The sequence below is a fragment of the Lepidochelys olivacea genome (assembly GCF_965140295.1).
Source record: "Lepidochelys olivacea isolate rLepOli2 genome assembly, chromosome: 1".
NCBI classification, from domain to species: domain Eukaryota; kingdom Metazoa; phylum Chordata; order Testudines; family Cheloniidae; genus Lepidochelys; species Lepidochelys olivacea.
In genome coordinates, this window is record NC_140411.1 from 104,468,846 (window position 1) to 104,486,943 (window position 18,098).

Below are 18,098 nucleotides of genomic sequence, written 5' to 3' on the forward strand. Positions count from 1 at the left end.
ATAAAGTATAATTGGACTGAATTGGACCTGTTTACATTCTTTTTGGTTTAGCTCAGCCTTCACGTGTTAAATTGTAATAATCTATGTTTTCTCCTGCCAGCTTGGCTAAAGCCTCCAAAGAATTTCCCTAGAGCTAGCTTGGTGGAACCATCTGTCATCTTGCTCCAGATACATACACTCTGCTAACAAGAGAGGTTTCCTTCCGGTCTGGGCAGACAGACACTTAGCCAAAGCATTGCTATCCTGGCTCCCCAAGGAGAAACACGAATGCTGGCTGTAACATGCTGGAGGCAGGAAGAATTTAGAAAGAAAGCAGAGTTGTTTTAAATAACCCCAAATTTCTGCTCAAATTGTTGCTACTAGGGGCTTTGGGACCAAAATTCTCCTCCCCCTCTCAACCATGCAGATTTAAATACACACACAGAGTGGGGTCCTATGACATAAGTCAGCAAAATAAAGACCAATGGATTAACCAGGATTTTACTCTGTAGGGGATCACACACACTAACTAAGTGCTCAGAAGCATGGTGATGAATGTAGGTATACATGCTTAGACAGATTAGATGGAAAGAACTAAAACCGACTTTCCTATGGTGCATAGTCACATGCCATCTAGTGACCTAGCAAGGAATTCCAACATATGCAATAATATCTACATTAGGGACTGAATTTGGAGGTGATATGAGTTATAAACCAGAAAGTGGGTTTCACGATTGTCTAACAGAGTCTAGAAGAACTGGGGCGGGGTAATTCACATGTGGATGAGTGGGAAAGAGGTGTGGAGCAAGAGAGGCGGCTAGGAGGTGGGTGTGAGATAATGTAAATTAAAGTAACCTCTCATGCTCATTCCTTCTTCCAGCTTCTTTCAGTAACTCAGTGCTTGTTTACCTCTAATATAGACAACTCACACAACCTTACCCAAGGCAACATGAGTTTCTATTAACCTGCTGCTTAACTATTTTTGTGGCATTTCCGGTAAGATTTCATTTCTCAGATCACATAACTATGCAACAAGTGTCTAATAATATGGAAAATGCTGTCTGCACAAATATTGCAGTTCAATGTGGTAATTATCATTGAAGTTACCAAGTAATGTAAAGATAAATCACACCGTACAGTTTTATTAATTCAAATCCGCCTTTTCTTATTCTCTCTCTTTTCCCCTTCTACCCCGAAGCAAAGGAAAATTTACTGTTTCCATAACTAGGCTTTTGTGGACAACAGGCCTACTTCTTGCAAACAGGCACCCCTTCCTTTTGCTGACAGTATCAGGTGATTGAATATAAAGGTCGGTATTTCAAAGTCTCTATGTTCTCTGTGCCATTCTGCTAGAATGCACAAGAACATATTCATAGGCAGAAAAAATGACATAAATACCCTGTTATTACAATGTCAGCCAAATGTAATTAAAAGTAAATAGGTATTTATATTCTTTAGGGAAATAAAGAGATGTGGGCAATTACAGATCTGTTAGTCTGACATCAGTAGTATACAAGGCTTTAGAACAAATTGTGAAGGAAAGAATAATTAAATTCATGGCGGTAAACTAACCTGATTTCCTTCTTTGAGATATAACTGACATTTTAGATAAGAGAAGTGCAGTCGATCTAATATATTTGGACTTCAATAAAGCATTTTATATGGTATCACATGGGAAATTATTAGCTAGATTAGAGAAGATGGGAATCAGCACAAGAACTGTAAAGTGGATAAGGAACTGGCTAAAGGGGAGAAGGCAACAGGTGGTGTTGAAAGGTGAATTATAGGACTGGAAGGAAGCTACTTGTGAAGGATCAGGCTTGGGACTGATCTTATTCAATATTTTTATTAATGACCTTGGCACAGAAGCAGGAATGTGCTAATGAAATTTGCTGATGATACCAAGTTGGGAGGCATTGTCAATAAACAGGAGACTTGGAATACTGGAAGATGGGAGTGACAAAAATGGGATGAAATTCAATAGTACAAAGTGCAAGCTCATGCATTTAGGGTCTACTAATAAAATATTTTTGCTACAAGTTGGGGGCTCATCAGTTGGAAGTCACAGAGAATAATAGAAATGTTTAACGGTATGTCTTTAATCTGAAAGATATGAAGGTGTTTTTGAAAGCACTGAACTTTTTTAACATGGTCTGTACAAGATCCTCATCCTGCGTCTATTGAAGCCCATGGAAGTGTTATCCACTGGGGTCCCCTTTATAGATAAAATGCTAGCCCCTTCAAAGATGCCAGGGGCAAAAAAGCTTTGAAATGCTTTGTGCTGTGTGGGGTGGCAGGAGACTGTGTTATGGTGAAGCAAAATGACTTTTCTCCCTGTGTTTCCATAAAGCAATGGTCTGTGGCATCTCTGCCCATTGCAGCAAAGAAGGCCAAGACAAGGCCAGGCTTAGAGTGGGCTTGTCCAGTAGGTCAGTATTGAATGTATGAATCACATGCTCATTTTGACTCTAAGACTTTCAGTGAGGTGGGGTTTTCATCGCAGTAGTAAATATAGAACTTTTAGTAGAATCTGATACAGTTTGGCAAAGAGTGCTAAAAGGGGTAATAGGTGCAGTCTGTATTGATGTTGTTTAAAGCTAAATATTAAACTAAGGAAGGTCTAGTTTTAAACTGCACCATCGTACCATGCATCTTTCTGATGCAATTTTCCTGGTCTCCAAAGAACAAAGTGTACTGAGAAGCAATAACCTTCACATGTTGGGCTCTAACATGTAATGTTTCTTTTGCCCTCCTCTCAGATTGTATGTGTGTTGGAGTCCAATGGGGCCCTCTGGACTTAGGAGCTGACTAGATCTATCCCGGATCTTAGTCGCTCTGCTCCAACGATACCTCAGTGCAAATGTTGGGGTTTTCACATTTCACTGTAAATATTTCACACAATCCTACTAATTTCAGAATTTTGGCTTGGTACATTGTTAATAGTATATATATATATATATATAGGACAAACTACTATAGTTTACTATGACAGAGTAGATGCAGTATAATTATAACTGTATTACTTAAAATACTAGACAGATCAGAGGTAATGTGTAAGGCACACATTAGTAAGTGGGTTTAAATGCATAGATTCCGAAATTTTTAAGGTCAGAAGGAACCATTATGATCATCTAGTCTGACGTCCTGCATAGCTAGGGCCCTACCAAATTCACGGTCCATTCTGATAAATTTCACGGCCAGAGGGTTTTAAAATTGGTCAATTTCACGTTTTCAGATGTTTGCATCTGAAATTTCATGGTGTTGTAACTATGGGGGTCTGGACCCAAAAGGGAATCATGCGGGGAGGGTCACAAAGCTGACATGGGGGGGCGGGTCATGGGATTGCCACCCTCACGTCTGTGCTGCCTTCAGAGCTGGGCTGCATGGCCATGGAGCTTCCTGCAGCCAGAGGAGGCATTTGGAGGTGGGTCTGATCTCCCCCAGAGAGTGGATGTGAAGAGGAAGAGGAAGTCCCATCTATTCCCAGCCCAGGAGATAGCAGCTGGAGCCTGATGAATGGTAGGAGCCCCAGGCTGGGGCACCCTCCGCCATGCCCCTTCAATAGCTAGATTTCATGTTGGAGGTCTGATTTCATGGTCCATGACATGTTTTTCAGGGCTGTGAGTTTGGTAGGGCCCTATGCATAACATAGTCCATGGAACCTCATCCAGTAATTCTTGCACCAAGAACATAACTTCTGGTTGAGCTAGAGCATCTTTTAGAAACATAACCACTTTTAATTTAAATATTTCAAGTGCTGGAGAACCCACCATGTTCCTAGGTAAGTTGTTCCAGTGGTTAATTAAAATGTATGTCAATAGCTAAAAAGGAGTCTGGGTCTGATTGTTCTAAGAGAGTTCAAGGTCTCAATTCGACAGATAAATCTATGCAGTCAGAGGCTTATTCCCCTGGGCAGTGCCCAGCAATGAACATGAACCTCCATGCAGAGGAAAGGATCCACCTGCAAAGATGCAACTGCAACATTGGGACGTAACTAAGTGAAAGGGAGTTTGATTTAGTGTAAGTAACAGGCTGAGGGGGCCAGAAGAAGGTGTAAGTTACACCTCTTTAGCCTCTGTTGTGAATGTGGCCCTATACGTGCAAGCTATATTTGCAGTGATTGTACTACACCAATGTATGATGACACAATAAAAATAGAAAAATATATTGTTAAATAATTTTGCTAAGCCCATCATTGTAGTGACTTGGAGCGTGACATAAATTCAGTTCGATAGCACATTAGAAGAAGCTATTTAAAGTAGAGAACAAAAGCCATCTCCCTCCCTGTATCATACCAATCCATCAGGCTAATGATGGACTGAAGACATAGAATATCAGGGTTGGAAGGGACCTTAGGAGGTCATCTAGTCCAACTCCCTGCTCAAAGCAGGACTAATCCCAATTTTTGCCCCAGATCCCTAAATGGCCCCTTTTAGGATTGAGCTCACAACCCTTGGTTGAGGAGGCCAGTGCTCAAACCACTGAGCTATCCCTCCCCCATAAAAGACATGAGCCCTGTGTCCTGATCTTCAGCTCAATAAATCTCAGTTTTGCTTCAAAACAGAAAACTTGACTGAAATAATTATTCAGAGGAACGAAAGTTAGAAAATCTTTCCATGTACAGCAGGGTATGGCTTGGAGGGGTGTGGGGGGGAAAGAGATAAATAATTTCCTTGAGCTTCTTTACAGTTTATTAAAGGCTGACTGCCCCTTTGATCATTCGAAGTGCATATTTTTTATCTGAACTCAGTCCTCATATCAGCACAGTTTATCTGATAAGAAAAAAACTGTTTTCAACTGTTGAGTTGTAATGATGGGGTTCTTTAATAAAATTGTATGGCACACCCTATCTGATTTCTACCTGGATTTTGTTATCTGTCATTACAGTCATAGCAGGTAACATTAATTTTGAATATCTGATGAGAAGCCTTGGAGTTATATAATCAACCTCTTTTGGGGCTTTACATTTCTAAGCAAAAGAGAATTGAACCTGCAAAAGAAAAGAGAGTTGAACCTGGTTTCCCAAGTTCCAGGCCAGTGTGCTAGCCCCTGAACCATCTTTCCTCTTCCCTAAAATTCAGGTACCCATCTGAAGGGGTTCAAAAGTGAGTTTTTTCCTGCCTGTATCTTTAAGGGTAAATATAATTGATGATGCATTTAATACAATCATAGAAATGTAAGACTGAAAGGGACCTCAATTAGACATCTAGTCCAGTCCCCTGTTCTGAGACAGGACTAAGTATTATCTAGATAATCCCTGACAGAAGTTTGTCTCACTCATTTTTAAAAACCTTCTGTGACAGAGATTCCTCAGCCTCTCTGGGCAATATGAATCACCCTTACAGTTAGGAACATTTTCCTAACGTCTAACCTAAATCTCCCTGGCTGCAATTTAAACCCATTGCTTCTTGTCCTGTCCTCGGGGGTTGAGGAAAACCCTTCTCTTTATTACATCCTTTTACATTCTTGAAGACAGTTATCATGTCCCCCCTCAGTCTTCTCTTCTCTAGACTAAACAAACCCATTTTTTTTTCAATATTTCCTTGCAGGTCATGTTTTCTAGACCTTTAATAATTTTTGCTGCTCTCCTCTGGACTTTCTCCAATTTGTACACATCTTTCCCGAAGTGTGGTGCCCAGAACTGGACACAATATTCCAGCTGAGGCCCTATCCGTGCTGACTAAAGTGGAAGAATTACTTCTCGTGTCTTGCTTAGAACACTCTGCTAATACATTCCAGAATGAAGTGTGCTTGTTTTGCAACAGTAATACATTGGTGACGCATATTTAGTTTGTGATTCAGTACAATCCCAAGATAAGTTTTCTGCAGTACTCCTTCCTAGGCAGTTATTTCCCATTTTGTATTTGTGCAATTCATTATTCCCTCTTAACTGTAGTACTTTGCATTTTGTCCTTATGAATTCCATCCTATTTACTTCAGACCATTTCTCCAGTTTGTCAAGAACATTATGAATTCTAATTCTGACCTCCAAAACACTTGCAACCTCTCCCAGCTTGGTATCGTCCGCAAACTTTATAAGTGTACTTTTTATGCCATTATCCAAATCATTTATGAAGATATCGAATAGAACTGTACCCAGGACAGATCCCTATGGGACCCCACTCAATATGCCCTTTTAGCTCAATTATGACTCCTTGATAACTACTCTCTGAGTACGGTTTTCCAGCCAGTTATGCACGCACCTTATGATAGATTTCTCTGGGCAATATTTCTCTAGTTTGTTTATGAGAGTCATGTGAAATGGTATCAAAAGCCTCACTAAAGTTGAGATATAGTGCATTTACCACTTCCCCCCCACCTACAAGGCTTATTACCCTGTCAAAGAAAGATATTAGGTTGGTTTGACGTGATTGGTTCTTGACAAATCCATGTTAACTGTTACTTATTACCTTATTTTCTTCTATGTGCTTACAAATCAATTGATTATTTGCTCCATTATCTTTCTGGATGCTGAAGTTAAGCAGACTGGTCTATAATTCTCTGGGTTGCCCTTATTCCTCTTTTTATAGATACTGTATTTGCCTTTTCCCAGTCCTCTGGTTTCTCTCCTGTCCTCTATGAGTTCTCAAAATTAATCGCTAATGGCTCAGAGATCTCTTCAGGCAGTTCCTTAAGTATTCTAGGATATATCAGGCCCTGCAGACTTAAAGACATCTAACTTGTCTAAGTAATTTGTAATTTATTCTTTTTCTATTTTAGCTTCAGATCCTACCCCATTTATAAGGATGTTCACTATGCTAGTTGTCCAATCACTGCTAACTTTTTAGGTGAAAAATGACACAAGAAAGTTATTTAACACTTTGACCATTGCTGCTTTTTATGTTATTGTCTTTCCTGCCTCATTGAGTAAAAGACCTACTCTATCCTTGTTCCTCCTCTTACTTCTCATGCATTTGTAAAATACTTTCTTGTTATCCTTTATATCCCTAGCTCATTTAATCTCATTTTGTGCCTTAGCCTTTCTAATTTGGTCCCTAAATCCTTGTGTTGTTTTGTGTGTGTGTGTGTTCATCCTTTGTAATTTTGACCTAGTTTCCACTTTTTATATGACTCTTTTTTTGAGTTTCAGATCATTGAAGATCACCTGGTTAGGACAGGGTGGCCTCTTACCATACGTCGTATTTTTCCTATACTTTTGGGATAGTCTGTTCTTGTGCCCTTAATATGTTGCTTTAAAATACGTCTAACTCTCCTGAACTCTTTTTTTCCCTTAGACTTGCTTCCCATGGGATCTTGTACCAATTCTCTGAGTTTGCTAAAGTCTGTCTTTTGAAGTCCATTGTCTTTATTCTGCTGTTTTCCCTCCTACTATTCCTTAGAATCATGACTCTGTCATTTCATGATCACTTTCACCCAAGCTGCCTTCCACCCTCAGATTCGCTACTAGTTCCTCCCTGTTTGTCAGAACCAAATCCCAAATGGCCTCACCCCTAGTCACTTTCTCCACTGCCTGCAATAAAAAGTTGTCTTGAATCATAGGCACTGACTCTATGGGTGCTTCGGGGCTGGAGCACCCATGGAGAAAAAATGGTGGGTGCTGAGCACACACTGGCAATCCCCCTATCAGCTCCCCCATCCCAGCGCCTCCCACCTGCTGGTGGGCCCTGCAGATCAGCGCTTCCCCCTCCCTCCCTGTGCCTACCACTACCGCAATCAGTTGTTTTGTGGCATTCAGGAGGAGAGGGCGGAGGTGCAAGGATGCGGTGCATTCGGGGGAGGGGGCGAGACTGGGTGGGAAGAAGTGGGGAGGGGTGGAGCAGGGGCAGGAAGAGGTGGGACGGCGGTGGAATCTTGGGGGAAGGAGCGGAGTCGGGGCGGGTCCTGGGGCATAGCTGGGGGGGTTGAGCAACCCCAGCACTTTGGAAAGTCGGTGCCTGTGTCTTGAATACATTCCAAGAAAATATTGGATAATCTTTGCCATGCTGTATTATTTTCCCAACAGATGTCTGGATAGTTAAAGGTCCCTATCACCACCAAGTCCTGTGTTTTGGATTATTTTGTTAGTTATTTAAAACCTCATCCACCTCTTCTTCCTGGTTAAGTGGTCTATGGTAGCCACCTACCATGACATCACCCTTGCTTTTTAGCCCTTTATCCTTATCCAGAGACTTTCAACAGGTCTGCCTCCCACTTCTATTTCAACCTCAGTGCAAGTGTATACATCTTTGATATACAAGGCAACAACTTCTTCCTTTTTCCCCGTCTGTCCTTCCTGAACAAGCTGTGCCCTTCTAAACCAATAGTCCAGTCATGAGAATTATCCCACCAAGTTTCTATAACAATTATGTCGTAATTGTGATTATTCACTAGTATTTATAGTACTTCCTGTTTATTCCTCATAATTCTTGCATTGTATGCAGATATCTAAGATATTCATTTGATTTCACTTCTGTATTCCCTCTTGTCTCTCCTTTGCCCCTGTTGTGATTGCTCGTGTTCTCCCCAGATTCTGACTTTTCATCCAGGTCTCCATGTTTTGCATTTACATGTGGGTTTTTATCTCCTGCCCCTGTCGAACCCAGTTTAAAACCTGCCTCACTAGGTTAGCCAGTCTGTATCCAAAGATACTTTTCTCTTTTCTTGACAGGTGGACCCTATCTCTGCTCAGCAGTCCTTCTTCTCTGAACAGGATCCCTCGGTCGAGGATGCTGAAGCCCTACTGGTGACACCAGTCTCACAGCAATGTATTTGCATGTCTCTGCTTGGGCCCCTACTCTTGAACAGAAGTATCAATCAGTACAACACCTGCCCCTCACCCTCAACTCCTTCACCCTTACTCTCAGAGCCCTGTAGTCACTTCTGATCTGCTCAGGATCATACCTCACTGTATCATTAGTGCCCAAGTGGATAGTAGTCAGAGGGCCAGATGAATCTTAGCAATCCTTCTGTAATGTCTCAGACATGGACCCCTGGCAGGCAGCACGACTTCTGAGATGCCATGTCAGGCTTGAAGATAGACGTTTCCATCTCCCTAAGAAGGGAGTCATCGACCACTACCACTTTTCATTTCATCTTGGGAGTGGTGAGGATTGCAGCCACAGCCACGGGGGTACATGGCTTCTCCTCCTTCACCTTTGGGGGAGATTCCTCATCCCTCGTTGCCAGGGCAGCATACCCTTTCATTCCCTGATACATTAATTAACTTGATTATCAATAAAAATCCAACAAAATCCTCTAACTAGCATATAAATGGCACTAAGTTAACCCCCCCTCGGCCTTTTAAAGTTAACAAAAAGAAAAGGAGTACTTGTGGCACCTTAGAGACTAACCAATTTATTTGAGCATAAGCTTTCGTGAGCTACAGCTCACTTCATTGGATGCATACTGTGGAAAGTACAGAAGATCTTTTTATACACACAAACCATGAAAAAATGGGTGTTTACCACTACAAAAGGTTTTCTCTCCCCCCACCCCACTCTCCTGCTGGTAATAGCTTATCTAAAGTGATCATTCTCCTTACAATGTGTATGATAATCAAATTGGGCCATTTCCAGCACAAATCCAGGTTCTCTTCCCCCCCCCCCTCACACACACACAAACCCATGGGGAGAAAACCTGAATTTGTGCTGGAAATGGCCCAACTTGATTATCATATACATTGTAAGGAGAGTGATCACTTTAGATAAGCTATTACCAGCAGGAGAGTGGGGTAGGGGGAGAGAAAACCTTTTGTAGTGGTAAACACCCATTTTTTCATGGTTTGTGTGTATAAAAAGATCTTCTGTACTTTCCACAGTATGCATCCAATGAAGTGAGCTGTAGCTCATGAAAGCTTATGCTCAAATAAATTGGTTAGTCTGTAAGGTGCCACAAGTACTCCTTTTCTTTTTGCGAATACAGACTAACACGGCTGTTACTCTGAAACCTTAAAGTTAACAATATGTCAAAGGTACCAACACTTGGGAAGGCTAAATTTTATCCACTGAAAGAGAAAACATTTGAATTAAAGTGAAGAAGTTTCATTTATCATGGTTATGCAACTTCATTTATGATTAACAGAGTGAATCAGGGCTGTCTTAGGTCTCTGAGGCAACATTAAGGAAAAATGAAAGGGCCTGGTCCTGCATTCTTTGCCCACACTAAAGCCAGTGGGAGTTTTGAATGTGTAAGGAGTATAGGATTGTGCACTGTAGCAGGGTGATCTGTCCCCTTTAAAAGGCAGTGAGGATTGGCACCAGCCAAACCCCCTTCCAGGACTTCTGGAGCAGATGCTGGGAAAGAGAAGTAGTTCCTGGGTAATTAGACTCTGAGGAAAATGTGAGGGTCTGCAGGGAGGAGCTTTGGGGTTCCAACCAGGACAATGTCTGGGAAAGAGGGGAGTTTAAATTAACTGCCTCTTCCTCCCTACCTTGTCAGCGTTCTCCCTCCATTAGTTGTAAAGTATTGAATTAGTTGATTTTATAGTTTAAGATTCTTAAAATGGTTTTTGCATATGTATGTTGACACAATGCTGTATATTACAGATGGCAAATATAAATTTATAGTATTTATTTATCTTTTTGTATAGTCATATTTGTACTGAAAAGCAAAAATACTTCAATAAAAATGTTTCATAAAGGTGATATCGGTAACCCATTGTAAGGGAAGAGGAAGTGAGGTGTGGGAGCTCATTTTAAAAATGTATGTCAGGTTTTCTACAATTTGATGATTCAGCATGTCTGATACAATTAAATTACAGCTATAAACTGTGAGATAACACTAAGGTTGTGTGGGATGGTAACACTAGGTATAAAATGAATTATGTTCCTCATGGTCAAGTGCATCTGAGACATATAAATCTATATAAGGTAGTGAGTCCTTGGAGAAATAAGGGAGTGTATCCATGAACTTCATGTTCTCAGAAAAAGCCTTTGGGCTCTGCTTTTGCCTAGAGTTGAACCAACATGACTAAGAACAGGATTTGGTTCATAATGTTCAATAGCAAGATGATAATTTATACTAAAATGACTAATAAACAGAAGACACACTACACAATCCTCCTTGAAGTAAATGGGAGTTTTCCGGTCAATGTTGTCCGCTTTTGCAATTTTATCTCAAGCCTTGCAATATTTGGTGCTTTTTCTTAAAGCCACAGCTCCTGGAATCCTGTGATTATATGAGGATCTCAGTTTTCTTTTTTAAAGCAAATTTCTATTCCTCATGATTGCTGAGAAAAGTGTGAAAATATGAACCCTAAATCCTCAAAGCTCAGAAGGCAAATAAAACCCACCCTCAAATTTATTATTCACAAAGTGTTATGATTTTAAAGCAATCCCATTACTTTTTTGGGGCCTGACTTGTGATTTTCAAGTGCTGAGGGTTGACAATATTGCATTTTATTAATGGGTGTTGGATCAAGGCCATAGACAGCAAAATTAGCTATGCATAGTCTCTGTGTTGTCTATCTATGTATTCATAGCCTTCAATGTCCTCAGTGAATTTTACTTATGGTCCTTCTGAAGATCCTCTGTAGATGCTTCTGTGCAAAGAGATTGGGTTGGGTAAAGCTTGTTAAAGTCGCATGATTCATTTTAAAACAACATTCTAACAATATATTTACTAGACTCTGGAATATTTAAGGCATTGATTGCCCAAACTCTCATGAGATTTTGTTTAGAAGTGCCCTGTGGGAGGAAAATTCACAATCTTATGGAACTGTAATTGTTGCATGGGCGGTATTTCTCTCCCCCTGGTCCGGCCCATGAACGAGCAGGGAGTTAAGCTTCCAGGTGCCGTGGATCATGGGGGATCCTCAAGAAACACGTGGCATTTGTGCAATACCCCCATTCCTATTTGCCCTGCCCTGTCCTCAGGCATGGATACCTAACCCAGAATCCTGGGGGAGCAGGGTGGTATTGTGGAGGCAGCCCCTATTTCTGAAGGGGAAGATTAGCTTGCAGAGAGGATCCTCTTTGTATGGTTCTGGGCCAGGCGTGATCTGGCTGTATGTTATTAATGACCATTACTATGATCATGGTAATACACCAAGATAAATGAAAGATGGTACAGTTAAAGGTGTTTTACCTTATAGGAGCTCTTCTTCTGTGAAATGTGCAGGCTCATAATAGCATACCATATAACCGAAAATAAATTCCAGTAACAAAATAGACTCAATAGATACCAAGCCAGTGGCAGTATATTTTTTTCCTTACCAAAAGATAATATTGTTTATTATAGCATCACTATTCATTATGTTACATGTCTTTCGGGGGTTATGACTTAGCCATATACATATACATTTACTCTGGTATGAAATCTGGAAACCAACCTGGCCACTAACTGTTTTTGCTTCAATGAGTTTATATTTTTAAGTAAATTTAATGCTTCGCTGAAAGCTTTGGAAGTTGACATCCTATGCACAGAACAAGTAAGTCAAAGAAGCAGCAGTGCTGGTTTCCAGTTCTGGCCTGGCAAGCCTGCTGCTTAATGAGAGGTTAGTTTAATCTTCATTCTGATGCAGTCCTAATGTAATGTACTTGTATCTATGAGTGTTTGAGTGATGTGGCTGGTTTGCAAAGAAGATCAAGGACCATTTACCAGTAATAGAAGCCTGTGATTTTGAAGCTGCAGCTCCCCATGTGTGTGTGATTTATACAGTAATAAAGCCTATTGTCTGTAGCACATCAATTCATTACACTAGGCCTCTCTGCTGAGGCTGCCAAAAATAATATCAATTAGTATCAGTTATAGCACTGGGTTTTCTGACTTTATAACCTAATTGGACTCAAAAACTCATTTCATACAGGCCACCAGATAGGGCTTAGTTGTTAATAACATTCAGCTCTTGCTAGTGGAGGGCTACATACATTACCAGTACTCTGAGACAGCCAGTCCCCTATAGTTTTAGTCATTTAAAAATAAGTTTGTTTATAAGATAAAGATGTCTGAAAAAAGATGTGTTTTGGGGTCAGTTTTGGATGTTTAAAATGTAAGACATTGTGGTTAAAAGAAATTTATCAGTGCTTAGTCCATAATTTACTTTATGCCTCTCCAATACTTTAAAAAAGAAATTAATACATAAAATGGTTTGTATACTGAGGTTTAAAATTCAGCTTCTTAATGTATGATCAATAACTTTAAAAACATGGTTTTTTATTGTAGGACTAAATCTACATTCGCTCCATAGATTATTTAAAGCTAGTAATGACTATCGAATAAAAATGAGTTAAAAAGATTTGTAAATATCTATACACTGCTAAACCAAAATACCTCATTAAGTGCTTTTCTAGATTGCTGAGTATATGTGGTTTAAACAATAGTATTATAACATGTTGATAGTCTTAGTGATGAGATGGGAATGCATACAGTTTTTTCTCAGTCCTAATAAATAGGGCTATATTTTTAATTCTGCTTTCTCAACATACCATGTTCCCTCCATTTAATTACTACACAGCAATTCTTAACTTGCAGTATAGCTAGATTCTGATTTTTTTTTCAGAAAAATGATTGCATGCTGTGGTTGGAATTTTAAATGATGATCACATATATTATTAAAAGAAGTACTACCTAGCATCAAAGCTGGCAATACCTCTAAGAGACAAAGAAAGCAAAGCAAATCAAAGTTCACAACAGACAGGGTTAAGTCCCCAGTGGTAAATAACTGTATATAATTCTGTGTCACCCACATCTTCAACTGAGCATGGGGGAGTGGTGACTTTGGGTTTCAAATAAGAGATGTGTGATGTAATCAGGTACAGTTGGCAGAAAAAAAAGTCCAAATTCATCTGGTGTTGCTTTAATAAAGTTAATGGTGTAGCACCAGGATGGAATGAATCTGGCCCAATTGTCTGTGTAAAAGAATCATAGAAATGTAGGACTGGAAGGGACCTTGAGAAGCCATCAAGTCAAGCCCTCTCTGCTGAAGCAAGACCAAGTAAACCTAGAAAATCCCTGGCAGATGTTTGACTAACTTGTTCTTAAAAACCTCCAATGACAGATTCCACAACCTCCCTTGGAAGACTGTTCCAGAGTTTAAGTAGCCTTATAGTAAGAGAGTTTTTCCTACTACTTAATCTTTTAATCTCCCTTGCTGCAGATTAAGCTCATTATTTCTTGTCCTATCTTCAGTGGACATGGAGACCAATTGATCACCATCCTCTTTAGCATATTTGAAGACTGTTTTCAATTCCCCCCGAGTCTTCTTTTCTCCAGACTAACCAGGCCCAATTTTTTAAACCTTTCCTCATAGGTCACATTTTCTAAACCTTTTATCATTTTTGTTGTTGTCCTTGGGACTCTCTCCAGTCTGTCTACATCTTTCCTAAAGCGTGGGACCCAGAAATGGACACAGGACTCCAGCTGAGCCTCACCAGTGCTAAGCAGAGCATGACAACTACTTTCTGAGTCTTACAAACAAATCCCCTGTTAATTCACCCCAGAGTGATATTAACCTTTTTCATAATTTCATCACATTGTTGACTCATATTCAATTTGTGATCCACTGTTACCCTAGATCCTTTTCCACAGTATACCACCTAGCCAGTTATTCCCCATTTTGTAGTTGTGCATTTGATTTTTCTTTCCTAAGTGTAGTACTTTTCACTTGTTTTTATTGAACTTAATCTTGTTGATTTCAGACCAATTCTCCAATTTGTCAAAGTCATTTTGAATTCTAATTCTGGCATCCAAAGCCTATTAACCCCGCCCAGCTTGGTGTCACCTACAAATTTTATAAGCATACTCTCCACTCCGTTATCCAAATAATTAATTAAACTATTGAATAGTACCAGACCCAGATTGATCCCTGTGGGCCCATACTAAATGTGTCCTTCCAGTCTGACAGCAAACCATTGACAACTATTCTTTAGGTATCATATTTCAACCAGTTGTACACCCACCTTATACTAATTTAATCTAGACCACGTTTCCCTAGTTTGCTTACGAGAATGTGTGACTATATCAAAAGCTGTACTAAAGTCGAGATATATCACATCTACTGCTCCCCCCATCCACTAGGCCAATAACTTTGTCAAAGAAGAAAATTAGGTTGATTTGATATGATCTGTTCTTGACAAATCCATGCTAGCTATTCCTTATTATCCTCTAGGTCTTTACAAATTGATTGTTTAACAATTTGTTCTGCTATCTTTCCAGGAAGGAAGGAGTGCCTGAATGTACATGGTAAATTTAAGTATCCTATAACATGCTGTTGTTGCATCCAGTTCTTCATCTGGAATGGATATGGAATAGCTTTCTTTTGACAGTCATCTTTCCAATGCATCCTCATAGTAGCAGAGCAGTGATAGACCAGGGGACTGGGAGACACAATCACTGGGTTCTATTTTCCCTCTCATACCCTTCTAATGATTTTCACCTAACTTTGGTTCCAGCTCTGTGAGAAACTAATTAACTCACCAAAGCCACTGAGTGCCTTCAACTACTAGAATGTCAACAGCATGTAATTATTCAGGCTCTTTCCTCAGTTCCTGGCATGGTCTTACTTTGACAAACTTACCATGTGCCAGGAACTCTGTGTGTCTATTCGAGTCCAACCACTGTTGGTTCAGAGGAACTGGTTATGCTAAACTTCAAACCCGTAATTAGGGAAATATATTCAATTTTCTATAGCTTTGTCTACTGTTTTGGGGCCAGATACTCAGGTGGGGGACAAATGGGACTTTGCATCTTTGAACACTGCTCCACAGATCCTAGAGTTGGGTAGGTGCTGATTCAACCATCAATGTAACTTAGAGCAACCTCAGAGCTGCTCTAAATTGTGCATGGGCCCAATGCTTTCCCCCCCCACAAACAGCTGTTCCACAGATGAGGACTGTCAAAAAGCAGTGGTGCTCCAGCTGTGCTCCCTTTCCCTAACATGACCTTTATGCTGGAGGCTGGGAGAGGGAATAGGGTAGAGCAGGCTAAGCCAGCTGGGAATTGTCCTTATATTAGAGGAATTGCTACATAGCTGGTAACACTTACTTTCTAATTGCTTTGCTAGAGTGGAATAAGCAGCTGAAAGGTAAGCGGGGAAATGGTCCTGCTATTGTGGGGAACTTTTATGGCTTATACACTACCCTGGTGGAATTGGCTAGCAAAAGGATCTGAGTCCTCACTCCCACTCCCTTTACCCAGAGGCCTGTCTGATCTGGAGGACGCCCCTTCCACTCTCCTGTCTGGCAGAGTCGTCGTAACCCCAACAAGGCTGGGCCCAGGACTCCTGGGGAGCTCGACCCCCAACCTTGTCGTGGTCACTTAGGGCAGGGGCTAGGGTGTCCCCACTTTGGGGTGCACTCTCTGCACTGGATGCTTCCCTGGCCCACTGATCATTACGTGTAGTTCAGCAAACAATTTAAAAAGTAAGGGAAAAAATGGGAAAGGTTAAAGGAACACATATAACCCCGCTCTGTGGCAGGGAACATCACAAACAGCGTCTCTGGAATGTCCGGGCAGTTCACAGTCTGTTCCTTGGAAGTCCCAGGCCTCCTTCTCAGACCCTGGCCGTGCTGCAGGGATGCTGTGGGTTGGACGCTTGCTCTGGTGGTGGCCACACGCTCTCAGGCTCTAGGTGGCAGGGCCCTTCTTCCCAGCGTGTCACCCGCCCCGTTGGGGTTATGAGCCTCCTCCAAGCCTGGCCTGCAAGGCCTCTTGGTTGGGGGCGTCTCCCTGCGCTGGCTCCTCTGCCCAGGGTCCCCCCTCGCTCTTCCCAGCTGCTCACCGCACCCGGCTCCGGACTGCTCCAGCCCGAGTTCTAGCACCAGACTGCTGCTGCTCTGCCTCCAGCACTGCTCTCCGGGCTGCTCCTCTGGCCCTGGCTACTGTGGCTCCCCGTATAGATCTGCTCTCTGGTTGGCTTCTCTGGCTCTGGCCAGCGTGACTCTGCTCAGCTCAGGCTGCTCCTGTGGCTCTGGCCTGCACAGCTGTTCCCCAGCTCATCCCAGGCACCTTCTTTTTCCTTAATTCGGCACCACTCTGGCCCAGAGAGCTCCAGCCCAAGTAGAGGATAGGACCCCTGGCCTTCTGACTCCCTCATTAGCCTGCCTGCCTTGTCAATCAGGCTGATCTGGAGTGTTGGCCTCTCCCTGTTGCCCCTGGGGACTGTCAGTCTCAGGATCCTGGTTTTCCCTTTCTTTTGGTACTGGGAGATGGTCAACCAACCCCCCGCCCGCCCACTAAGTCCCCTTACATTAAGGAGAGGATCTGGCCCATAGAACTTAAAGTGAACTTCTGCTCTGAAAAGTGATTCTGTAAAACATGACATCATAGTGTTCCATGTTCATTGTCTCCTGATTATTTTCATATCAAACATGTTCATTTTACAAGTAAGCAGAGGGTTTTTTTGTGAACTACTAGCTCTTGGGATTCAAGCTGGGTTCTTTCCATCTCAAATGACTCCAGTGACCAAAATTACAAACATTTGTTCAGTTTATTCATTTCAAACAATTTACAGGTGTTTATTTTACATACACACATATGTTCTTGTGATGGGGCATGGTGTCCACCCCATACACAAGGCAGAGCAGGGACAGCAAGGACTTGAAAGCCTGATTGAAGGCTTGAAAGTCTTCTCAGGCTAGCTGAGAAGGACAGATGGGGCTGGTGTAAAACCAGGAAGTTGGCAGCAGAAGCTGGTTATAGGGGAAGTACTCTGCATTCACTCTGTGGAAGAGGTGTGTTTAGTGTTTAGTCTGCAGTTACTCCCTGGGTGGAGGGAGTTTGGGGCTGTTAAACTCAGAGGGTGGGACAGAAGATAGAGCAGAGAGGAAGGAAAAAAGGCTCAGGGAAGTAGTAACAGTATCTGGGAGCAGAGCATAGTTGCTAGACATAGGGTCCCTGGACTGGAACCTGAAGTGGTGGGTGGGCCTGGGTTCCCCTACCAGCTGCTGGGAAAGTAGCACAGCACCCAGCTGTGGATTGGAAGACTGTCAGGAGTGGATGAGGACAGCTGATCCAGTAAGACTTTGATACCTTGGAAGGGGAGAACTACATAATGATCTGGCTGGAGGACTGAGTCACAAAGAGGAAATGTGTGAAGCCCTAGTGGGCAAGTGGGCTGTGGCTAGGGTGAGATGACGGAAGTGAGTGTGGGACCTGACTGAGGCCTGGTCTACAGTATGCGGTTGTTTTGGAATTAGCCGAGTTACCTCGAAATAAAACTGGTTCCATCCACATGACCAAAC